Consider the following 12,753-nt stretch of genomic DNA (forward strand, 5'->3'; position numbering starts at 1 on the left):
GCTTGCGACTCGCAAACTGTTTGCTACATCTGGCCCTAAGTGCAGCATTGCAAATTTTGGCACAGCACCTCGCTGCACCACTTTTTAATGAATCTGGCCCTAAATGTTTTATATTTTTCAAGACTCTGTGATCACCTAGACAAGAGATGCATCACCTGCAGTGGGGAGGCAAATGAAATAGAGTAAGCAAACACACTGAATATGAATAGAAAGGAGGAAGGACATCAATATCTTGACATGGAAAACATTCCTAACATAGCACCTGCAATATGTAGCAGCATGGTTTGCAGAAATTGAAAAACTTGTCAAAAGGTTACTGGCAGTCACAGTTCGTGGCATGCAGATGGGGCTGGGGGGAATAAACATTAAACAACAAAAAAATAAAAAAACAGTTACCTACATCATCAACGCCGCCACCAACACCACCATGCTGATCCTCTGGTGCAGGCACAGGCTCATAGCCTGCCCTGTGGCCAATCCTGAAGCTGCTCACAGCAGCATCAGGATTGGCTGGGAACACTGGGCTGGGAGCCTGAGACGGCCGGCCAATCATACATGCACACTGAGGAGGGGTGCTGTGCCCTCCCCCTCAGTGTTCGTCAGAGCCTGTGGCACACCCCTTTACAAGAAAACGATAATAAACACAGTTTATTATCGTTTTCTTGTAAAGCTTTTGCAGCTGCTACTGCTGGCGGGAGCGATGCTCCTCCACCCTAGTGGAGAAGCCGCCGCTGGTTACTGACAGCTTTGCATGGAAACTTTACGGTATCAAGCCTACTGTTTCGAGATGAGCAGGAAATAGAGATACTGATAATCAATGGGAATCCGACCCCTCAGCTAGATCCTTATGGGCCTTCTGACACGGGCTGACTCTTGTGTAATCTGTCAAAAGCTTTGAAGTAAAGATTGGTGAAGGCTTATTTACGAAGTCACAAATCTTGTTGCTTACTTTGACATCTCAAAGTAGTGGTGAAAGATTTTCCCTTCAGCTTTTTTCTTTAGAATGACTTACCAGACAAAGGGGGTGATTCCAACCCTGGCGGTCGGTGATAAAGCGGCGGCCAACCCGCCAACAGGCCGGCGGTCCAAAAAATGGAATACTGACCCTGGCGGGAACCGCCAACACAGCCCGCCACTTTAACACTCCGACCGCCACAGCGGGACACACAAACAGCGCGGCGGTCACCGCCAACAGGCAGGCGGCAGACAATGTACCGCCCACCCTATCACAACTCACCAATCCGCCACCTTTTCCGGGGCGGGAGCCCCGCCGATAAAAACACGGCGGAAACAGACTACGAACGGGAAAACGCTCACCTATACACACTCCACGAGGAATCTGGACAGCATGGAACCCGAATTAAACATCCTACCTGCTCTCGTCTACCTGCTCATCTACCACGAGTACGAACGCCGGCGCGGACGACAACGGTGAGTACTGCACCTACGACACAGGGGAGGGGGGAGGAGAAAAGGTTACGGGCACACACATATGCGACCCCCCCAACTATCTACACACCAATGCAGAGCACCAAGTCACAGTGACACCACCCAAACCCCCCGGAATAATGCAAAGACATAATTAAACTGAGAAACAAAATTTATGTATAAAATAGGTTCATTGAAGTCATGGTAAAAAAGCAATATGAATTGTAAAAAATCAAGTAAAAACATAGCGAAAACGATAAACATAGGCAATAAGTCCTGCACAGTCACTTAAATTTCCACTGTCCGTGGGCCAAAGTGTAGCAACACATGGGCAAAGCCCACACAGGAGACCTGAGTCCGTTGGAGAGAACACTGCTGGGGCATCAGATGACAAAACTATAGGCACCTCAGGGGGAAGTGAAGGGGGGGCACCTCAGCCACATGAGTCCACGATGCCAGATCCACGAAGGGGCCACCATGCCCACTGTGCCATCCTGGGGAGTGCAAAGCCACAGTCTCTCAAGTCTCTACAGTGGGTGGTCTGCCCACTGTGCCATCCTGGGGAGTGCAAAGCCACAGTCTCTCAAGTCTCTACAGTGGGTGGTCTGCCCACTGTGCCATCCTGGGGAGTGCAGAGACACAGGCCATCAGGTGGATTACAGACTCCACTGGTCAATAGAGTAAGCAAACACACGAATATGAATAGAAAGGAGGAAGGACATCAACATCTTGACATGGAAAACATTCCTAACATAGCACCTGCAATATGTAGCAGCATGGTTTGCAGAAATTGAAAAACTTGTCAAAAGGTTACTGGCAGTCACAGTTCGTGGCATGCAGATGGGGCTGGGGGGAATAAACATTAAACAACAAAAAAATAAAAAAACAGTTACCTACATCATCACCGCCGCCACCAACACCACCATGCTGATCCTCTGGTGCAGGCACAGGCTCATAGCCTGCCCTGTGGCCAATCCTGAAGCTGCTCACAGCAGCATCAGGATTGGCTGGGAACACTGGGCTGGGAGCCTGAGACGGCCGGCCAAACATACATGCACACTGAGGAGGGGTGCTGTGCCCTCCCCCCCAGTGTTCGTCAGAGCCTGTGGCACACCCCTTTACAAGAAAACGATAATAAACACAGTTTATTATCGTTTTCTTGTAAAGCTTTTGCAGCTGCTACTGCTGGCTTTAACACTCCGACCGCCACGGCGGGACACACAAACAGCGAGGCGGTCACCGCCAACAGGCAGGCGGCAGACAATGTACTGCCCACCCTATCACAACTCACCAATCCGCCACCTTTTCCGGGGCGGGAGCCCCGCCAATAAAAACACGGCGGAAACAGACTACGAACGGGAAAACGCTCACCTATACACACTCCACGAGGAATCTGGACAGCATGGAACCCGAATTAAACATCCTACCTTCTCTCGTCTACCTGCTCATCTACCACGAGTACGTACGCCGGCGCAGACGACAACGGTGAGTACTGCACCTACGACACAGGGGAGGGGGGAGGAGAAAAGGTTACGGGCACACACATATGCGACCCCCCCACCCCCCCAACTATCTACACACCAATGCAGAGCACCAAGTCACAGTGACACCACCCAAACCCCCCGGAATAATGCAAAGACATAATTAAACTGAGAAACAAAATTTATGTATAAAATAGGTTCATTGAAGTCATGGTAAAATAGCAATATGAATTGTAAAAAATCAAGTAAAAACATAGCGAAAACGATAAACATAGGCAATAAGTCCTGCACAGTCACTTAAATTTCCACTGTCCGTGGGCCAAAGTGTAGCAACACATGGGCAAAGCCCACACAGGAGACCTGAGTCCGTTGGAGAGAACACTGCTGGGGCATCAGATGACAAAACTACAGGCACCTCAGGGGGAAGGGAAGGGGGGGCACCTCAGCCACATGAGTCCACGACGCCAGATCCACGAAGGGGCCACCATGCCCACTGTGCCATCCTGGGGAGTGCAAAGCCACAGTCTCTCAAGTCTCTACAGTGGGTGGTCTGCCCACTGTGCCATCCTGGGGAGTGCAAAGCCACAGTCTCTCAAGTCTCTACAGTGGGTGGTCTGCCCACTGTGCCATCCTGGGGAGTGCAAAGCCAAAGTCTCTCAAGTCTCTACAGTGGGTGGTCTGCCCACTGTGCCATCCTGGGGAGTGCAGAGACACAGGCCATCAGGTGGATTACAGACTCCACTGGTCATGGAGGAGGCAGGGTGGCCCGAGTGCAGCGGGAACACTAGCTCGACACAGAACCGGCACTGTCAATGGGCCAGCGGTGCTTGACAGGAAGGGCCCAGCTGAGCGGTGCTTGACAGGAAGGGCCCAGCTGAGCGGTGCTTGACAGGAAGGGCCCAGCGGAGCGGTGCTTGAGACGGCGGGGCCCAGCGGAGCGGTGCTTGACAGGAAGGGCCCAGCGGAGCGGTGCTTGAGACGGCAGTGCCATGTTCAGCGGTGCCTGTCTTGGCGGTGCCCTGTTCAGCGGTGCTCTTCACGGCGGGGCCCTGGTGCTCTTCCCGGCGGGGCCCTGTTCAGCGGTGCCTGTCTTGGCGGTGCCCTGTTCAGCGGTGCTCTTCACGGTGGGGCCCTGTTCAGCGGTGCTCTTCCCGGCGGGGCCCTGTTCAGCGGTGCTCTTCCCGGCGGGGCCCTGTTCAGCGGTGCCTGTCTTGGCGGGGCCCTGTTCAGCGGTGCTCTTCCTGGCGGGGCCCTGTTCAGCGGTGCCTGTCTTGGCGGGGCCCTGTTCAGCGGTGCCTGTCTTGTCATTCAAGGGAGCCAGACCTGGCCAGGACTCCATGCTTAGTCGCCCTCCGACCGTGCAGTTGCTGGACCCTTCTGTGACGGAGTCCTGGGCCCTTGGGTGTCCTCCCTCACATCCGGGATGGGGCTTGTGGGGCCCTCCTGGTCCGCGCTCCTGCTGGCTGACTTCTCCGCCCTGCTGCCCTTGCCCTCCTTCGATGAGGCTCTCTGGCCCTTGCCTCCCCTGGATGTTGTGGCAGGTGACGGCCCAGGACTTTGCTCCTTGGGGGCAGCCGTGTCAGTCTTCTGGTGGCGGCCCTTGATTTTATGGGTCCTCTTTCCAGGGGGGGGGGGCTTGCTGTCCCTTGCTGCTGGCCGATGTATCAGTGCTGGGAAAGGGTGGACTCCAAAACCCGTGCACTATGGTGACACTTGAAGCCGGGCTGGTGGTGGCTGAGGTGCTCTTGGGACTCTTGGCAGATGGAGGGGGTGGGTCAGGTGGGTCAAAGAGTTTAAGTTTTGAGAGGTAAACTTTTTTATGACCAAGGTAAAGGGTAGGTGTAGTGGGAATGGGAGTGGAGGAAGAGGATGTGGTTGTAGGAGAGTCAGGTGTGCTGTCTTTGGGTGCAGGTGCTTGTGACGTAGGCTGTGGTGATGTGGTTGGCTGTTGGGTGGGTGGCTGCCTGCGTTTGTGTGTCTTGGAAGAGGGGGTGACAGACACAGTGGGAGAGGACACAGGGGACGTGTAAATGGCAGTGGGGGTGGTGACTGCATGTGTGCGGACTGTACTGGAGGGTGTGCTGGTGATGGAAGTACTGGCTGATGGTGGTGTGCATGCAGGTGTGAGTGGAGACGTCACAGGGAGGGAGGAGGGAGACGAGGAGGAGGGGGACACAGAGGTGGTAGTGACTGTTGGCATGTCTGCATCTGGGTGTTGCTTGGGTGAATGTTTGTGTGATCTGTGGTGCTTATGTCTGGATGAGCTGGCCTTGGGTGTTGAGGTGTGTGCAGGCTGGTCTGATGGTGTGGATGGGATAGGCTGAGGAACAGGAGACAGAGACAGGGTGGAGGCAGTTAGAAGAGGGAGGCTGGAAACAGGGACAATGGCTGCCGTCAGTGCTGAGGCCAGAGCATTGAACGATCGCTGATGGGCAGCCTGACCCGAATGAATGCCCTCCAGGTATGCATTGCTCCGATGCACCTCCCTCTCTACCCCCTGGATGGCATTCAAAAGGGTAGACTGTCCAACAATGATGGTCTGTAGGAGGTCAATGACCTCCTCACTGAGGGCAGCAGGGGTAACAGGGGCAGGGCCTGAGGTGCCTGGGGCGAAGGAGATGCCCGCCTTCTTGGGCGAGCGGGCACGGAGCAAAGGCTGAGGGGCTGCTGGGAGGGCGGAGCTGGTGCGCTGGGTGGCGGCTGTACCTGTAGAGGCGGGGGGCCCGGATGTTGCTGCCACCGCTAGGGAGCTCCCTTCCGAGGACGTGTTGGTGTCGCTGGTGTCACCACGGGTCCCCGTTGTGGTGCTCCCCTCGCCCTCCGTATCACTGGTGACCTCGGTGTCTGTACCATGGCCCACCGGGGCCTTGTGAGTTGCAGCTCCCTCGTGCTCCGATGCCAATTCTCCTCCGCCTGATGATGCTAATGCACACATGCACAAGAAGATAAAGAAAAAGGGTGGGGGGAGAAATAAAAACAGGTTGAGTGCATGCATTGTCAACACCGTTGGCGGAGAGGACAGACACAGGAGCCTCATGCACTACGCCGCGCAATCGGGGTATATTACTCAGTACTTGTGACTAGGCCAACAGGTCTATGGACAACAAATGCTCACATGGGTGATGCTGGACCATCGATTGCTGTACTTGGCACCCTACAGAGGTGGGGGGCGGGGGCACAGGGCCATGCCTAAAGGAGGGGACTACACTACAGAAAGCGCCCTGGCCTAATGTCACCCACAGCCCTCCTCCCCCACCCAGACGCCTCCACTGCGCGTAAAGATAGCAGAATGTGCTGGTACTCACCCCCTTGTGTCTGCTGTGATGTCCTCACGCGCCCATCCAAATCGGGGTAGGCCACCGCCAGGATCCGGGACATCAGGGGGGTCAGGGTACGACTGGCACCCCTCCTAGGTTGGGAGGCCATCCCCAGCAGTGACTCGGCAGTCTTCCTGGTCCCGCGGCGGATGTCCTCCCACCTCTTTCGGCAGTGGGTGCCCCGTCAGTTGTGGACCCCCAGGGCCCGGACGTCCTTGGCGATGGCACGCCAAATGTCGACTTTCTGATGGGCGCTGACCTATTTGACATGTACAGGGTGGGAAAGGAAATATCATCATTTTTCTGCATGTTAGATGTGATTGGCCCACCCTCCCCAACCTTGCCATGTGGCACATGCTCTCATCTGTTGTGCCTTGCACTCCTCATTCGCTCCCATCCCCACCATCTTACATCCACCATACACAACCCAGGCATAGCCCATTCAACGTGCACCCAGTGTACTTACCTGTTGGTCTGGAGGACCGTAGAGTAGCGCATACTGGGGGAGGACCCCATCCACAAGTTTCTCCAATTCTTCTGAAGTGAAGGCAGGGGCCCTTTCCCCAGTCTCAGCAGCCATTGTCTCTTCCAGACCGAGGTCACAGCAGCACTTGCAGTATAGGTCCTCTCCTGTGGATGATCAGGTCTTGAGTGATTAATCAGATAGAAAATGGCGGTCACGCCCGCGGCGGTGCGTACCGCGACCGCCGGCGCACATCGTCATTGGCTCCTGAGACCCATAGAGTTCAATGTTAACCAATGCTGCTTTGCGCCGCGGTCTTCGACCGCCTACCGCCACGGTGTGCCACGCCAGCGCATTGACCCCACATCCCACTGTCACACTTCACAGGTCAGGCAGCCGCCATTTCAAGGGCCCCCATGGCTTAATTTCTTCTGCGTCACACAGGCCTAGGCCTTGCATTGCCACTCATACAAGCCATTCACTGCATAACGATTTGTGTACTGTGCAAGCTGTGGTTACGTACCTGTGGGTTGCTTGACTCTGTACTCCATGTTGTCCTTCCTAGGCACCGTCCGCTGGGACTTGCGAGGAGAAGGAGGAATCCTCCCGTGTACCGACCGCTGGTGGACCTGTCGACAATGGAAGAACGACATATTATTCTTCGATACCGACTTGACCGAGCCACTATACATGAACTGTGCGCCCAGCTGGAGCCAGCCCTGATGTCCCCCATCCGCCAACCCACAGGAATTCCCCCTCTGGTGCAGGTTCTGTCAGTCCTCCATTTTTTGGCAAGTGGGTCTTTTCAGACAACAGTGGCCATGTCATCAGGGATGTCTCAGCTTATGTTTTCTAAGGTTTTGTCCAGAGTGTTGTCTGCCCTGATGAAATACATGCGGAGCTACATTGTTTTCCCTGAGGAGGGTGATTTGGCCACTGTGAAGGGTGATTTCTATGCCCTTGGACATATCCCCAACATCATTGGGGCCATTGATGGGACCCATGTGGCTTTAGTACCCCCAAAAGACAATGAGCAGGTGTACAGAAACAGAAAGAATTACCATTCGATGAATGTGCAGGTGGTCTGTTTGGCTGACCAGTACATCTCCCATGTAAATGCCAAGTTCCCTGGGTCAGTGCATGACGCGTATGTGATGCGAAATAGCAGCATACCTTATGTGATGGAACAGCTACAGAGACAACGTGTGTGGCTAATAGGTGACTCTGGTTACCCCAACCTGCCTTGGCTATTGACCCCAGTGAGGAATCCCCGGACCAGGGCAGAGGAACGGTACAATGAGGCCCATGGGCGAACTAGGAGGATCATAGAAAGGACCTTCGGGGTCCTGAAGGCCAGGTTTAGGTGCCTGCCTATGACAGGTGGATCACTCATGTACTCACCAAAAAAGGTGTGCCAGATCATCGTGGCCTGCTGTATGCTTCACAATCTTGCATTGCGACACCAGGTGCCTTTCCTGCAGGAGGATGGTCCAGATGGTGGTGTTGTAGCAGCTGTTGAGCCTGTGGAGAGTGAAGAGGAGGAAGACGACGGGGACGACACGGACAACAGGGACACAGTTACACAACAGTACTTTCAGTAGCACACAGGTAAGAATCACCCACGCCATTTTACATTTACTTCAGGCCTCCTGCATCTCTACTTTCTGTGTTTCCCCCCAGTTCCTTTTAACTGATTTTTGACTTCCCCTTCACTTTTCAGAGCTGTATGACCCACTGCGTGACTTCTGCTTTGTTTGCCCATGGACTAAAGCTCATTGACATTGGTATGTTGTCATCACAATGTAACTGAACATTATTGAACCGTTATGTGTTATACATTTGTTAAGAATACAAGCTGACTCCAGATTTTTGAAGTGCAATTAGTGATTTATTTTTAGTGCTACATATAGGTCCATGATAGTAAAACGGTGATGGGTGGGGGTGGAGTAATGTCCATGGCAGAGTCCAGTTCTCAGTTTCACAGGTGCATTGTCCATATGCCTGTGGAAGGATGGAGCAGGGGCTGTTTAAGGTTGGACAGGGTGACAATGTGGGACAGTGGGATGACATCAGGGGGTATCTTATGCTGGCGGGGGTCTTGGCATCCTACTCTGTCTTCTTTTGTGATCTCAGGTTCCTCTTGCGGGGTGGTTGTTCTTCAGCAGGAGGTGGGGTTCTGGTGGCCTGTCGTTGTGTGGGGGCCTCCTGTCCACTAGCGCCGGCGGAGGTGGTAGGCTGTTCCAGGTCCAGGCTAGTGACAGGGGCCCTTTGGAGTGCCACATGGTCCCGCAATGTGGTGTCTATCCGGTTGAGGGCCAGGACTATGGTCCCCATTGCGGAACCGATGTTCCTGAGTTCGTCTCTGAACCCCATGTACCGTTCCTCCTGCTGTGCCTGGATCTCCTGGAACCTGGCCAGTACCGTCGCCATCGTCTCCTGGGAGTGGTGGTATGCTCCCATGATGGTGGTGAGGGCCTCTTGGAGAGTGGGTTCCCTGGGCCTGTCCTCCCCCCCCTGTCGCACTGCAGCCCTCCCAGTTTCCCTGTTTCCCCGGGCCTCTGTCCCCTGGACGGTGTGCCCACTACCACTGCCCCCAGGTCCCTGTTGTTGTTGGGGTGGGGGGTCAGCCTGGGTGCCCTGTAGTGGCGGACACACCGCTGATTGACGCGTCCTGGAGACAGAGGCATGGGCCCGCTGGGTGGGAGCTGTGCTGATATTCCCAGAGGGGGTTGGGTCTGCTGTGGCCTGTGTCTGTGTGTGGGGAACCGACTGTCCAGAGGTCCCCGATGGTCCGGGCTGGTCATCAGGTTCTAGGTCGACAGAGCTGCTGTCATCACTGGGGGCCTGTTCTGGGGGTGGGATGGACAAATCTGGACCCTCCTGGCCGGTGTGTTGGCGTTCGGGCCCTGCAGGGGTAAAAGAGTATGGTTATTGCTTCTGTGTGTGCCATGGCGTGCGATTTGTGGGTGCCCTTGTCCCCCAGTGCTGGCATTCCCTTGTGGGAGGACATGTGAGGGTGGTTTGTGGGGGAGGATGGGTATGTGCAGTGGTCATGCATAGGTGATGGGTGTCCATGGTTTGTGTTGGCATTCAGGGTTTGGTGTTGGGTTGGGTGGGTTGTGCTGGTGAGACATTGGCAGGGAGGATGTGTGCTGGGGGGTTGGGGTTGGGGGTGAGGGTGGGAGTGTGGGTTGGCATGCTGGTGGTTGGGGGGGGTGAAGTAGTTGAGATTAGACTCACCAGAGTCCATTCCTCCTGCTACTCCAGCGAGGCCGTCAGGATGCAGGATGTTGAAGACCTCTTGCTCCCATGCTGAGAAATCGGGTGGAGTCGGTGGGGGTCCGCCGCCAGTCTTCTGCACAGCGATAATGTATCTTGACACCATCGAGCGCACCTTCCCCCGTAGGTCGTTCCAGCGCTTTCGGATGTCTTCCCGATTTCTGGGATGCTGTCCCACAGCGTTGACCCTGTCGACGATCCTTTGCCATAGCTCCGCCTTCCTGGCTATTGTGGTGTGCTGCACCTGTGTGCCGAAGAGCTGGGGCTCTACCCTTATTATTTCCTCCACCATGACCCTGAGTTCTTGGTCCGAGAACCTGGGGTGTCTTTGGGGTGCCATGGGGTGGTGTGGATGAGGTGTGGGGTGGTGTTTGTGGTGATGTGAGTGGTGGTGTGTGGTGATGTGTGCGTAGATGTGGTGTGGGTGATGATGTTGGGTTCCTGTGTGTGTTGTGGTTTGCGTTCCCTGTGCTCTCTCTCTGTGTATTGCGCCTTGTCTCTGATTTTCGATTTGTGGGGGTTTGTGGTTGATGTGGGTGTGTGTTTTATATTGTAATGGGTGTGTGGGAGTGGTGTGTGTATGTGTATCAGGTGTGTGTATTTCGAAGTGTCCAATGTGGTTGTGTTTTGTAAGGGTGTGTGCATTTTGAGCGCGGCGGTGTGTACCGCCAATGGAATACCGCGGTTGAAAGACCGCCGCGTGGATTCGTGGGTCGTAATGGCATGGGCGTATTTCTGTTGGCGTGACGGTGGAGGTTTGGTCATCTCCAGTTTATCGCTGCCCGCTGATGAGGCGGCCTTCCGTGGATGTCGGGTTTTTGGCGGTTTGCCAGTTGGAGGTCAGAAAGACCGTGGCGGTTTACCGCGGCCGCGGCGGTATAATGGCGGACTTCTGACCGGCGGTAAGGGCCTTTTACCGCCGAGGTCAGAATCACCCCCAAAGTTTGCTCCATTACCTGCTTACGTACGTTTAGGCTCCCTAAAAACTTGGGGCCTGATTTACAAGGCCCTAGTGCCTCCATGCACCACATTAGCATAATTTCTTTTTAGGGTAGAGTCGCTCAAAGAGACAAAAGTCGCTGCACCATATTTATAAAGTGGCAAATTTGTGCATTGCACCACTTTGCGACCCATTGCGCCACATTATGCCTGCGCCAGGCATCATCTATGCATGAGGTCTGTTCTGGCATTAGGAGGTCCGAAGAAATGGTGCAATGAAATCCACAAGATTTCATTGCGTCATTTTTGGTGTCATTTTTAACGCCTGCTCAAAGCAGGCCTTAAATGGATGCACCCATTGAAATCAATGGGCCTCCTTGCACTTTGCTCCACTAGCATCAACATTTTTGTTGCTAGTGAAGCAAAGCGCCACAATAGTGTCAAAAATGTGGATGCTATTGACTTAAGGTGCACCATTGTGTGCCGTATTGCAAATGCAGCGCACCCATGTTGTCATTAGGTGGTGGTGGGGGGGGCACAAGAATTATGGTGGATCAGTACTGATGCACCAGATTCTTGTAAATCCAGCCCATGGTTTTTCAGAACAACTTACAAATAACCCTGTATCTCACTTATTATTTATTATATATGAAATAAAGAACCTCATGAAGTACATTATAAGAATATTGGAAGTCATTGAGGAGTTCCATGACCACATAGAGAAATGAGGCAGAAGGCCAAGTTTCTTTTTAAGGTCATGGAACTCTAAAGGGACCTTCAATGTCCTTAAAATGTACAGCCAAGGGTTTTTTATTCCTTATATTATATGGTCAGTCCATCACTCTTCCATCCAACCACTTAATTCCACGGTGTCTTACTCTTTTGTATGAAAGAGGAAATATTGCTGCACAAATGAAAAAAAAGCGGACTTTAGTGCAAAATTAGACATCAAAAAGCTGTTAATTGTTGCAAAATTATATTAGAAACAGTATAACGTAAGTCAATTAAAAAATGATGATGCTAACAATGTGTAGATAAAGACAGAGGTAATCTATTTTCGTGTATGTTCCCATAAATATCTCTTTTCTGCTCATCAATGTTCCTTTGAGAAAAAAGACTAGAGGAATGAAAAGGCAGTTTTTGTTTTTGCCATGCTCTGTACCTAACACATTGGCTGCTGTCTCTGGCAGAACTTCAGCTGGCTTTGGCCAATCCTGGTGCTTCTTTCATACTGTGTAACAGCATGAAAAAAGTGCCTGGATTGGGTGGGGAGTGGTGGAAAGCAGAAGCACCGAGGCACTAGGAGCGGTGGAGGGGAGGTGGCGAGGCAGGTAAGCGTTCTTCCTCTCTTTTTTATTTATTTGCCTCCACCCCATCTCTGCGCGCTGTCCCACCAGCCCTTTCTGCTACCAACTGCCACTTAACATATTTGAGCAGCTATGTCATGTCAATATTAGAGGAGAAGTGGAGAAGTGTGGCTCAATGGTTAGAGCGGCAGACCCTGAAGCAGAAATCTGGCTTAAGACCAGGGTTCAAGTCCGGCTTCAGCAGCTCTTGGGCTCAATTCCCCTTGACCAGATAATTCTCGCCTCGGTGCCTAATCTAATTCATGGGTCCCACTCTGCAACTCTGGGCAATAGCTTGCTTAATCTCCACAACGGCCCCAACAGCGCTTGGATGCCTGGCTTCACCCTGGGGGTGCTCAGGAGTGGGCGCCTCACAGGGAAAAGCCAGGAGGGGTTCCATAGCGGTATGAGTACAGCGCCTTGAGACCCTAACGGGTGAGTAGTGCGCTATACAAGTGCTAATTTACATTTACAATATTACAGGTTTATTAGAGATATCA

Source organism: Pleurodeles waltl, chromosome 8 (genome assembly GCF_031143425.1).
Source record: "Pleurodeles waltl isolate 20211129_DDA chromosome 8, aPleWal1.hap1.20221129, whole genome shotgun sequence".
Taxonomy (NCBI): domain Eukaryota; kingdom Metazoa; phylum Chordata; class Amphibia; order Caudata; family Salamandridae; genus Pleurodeles; species Pleurodeles waltl.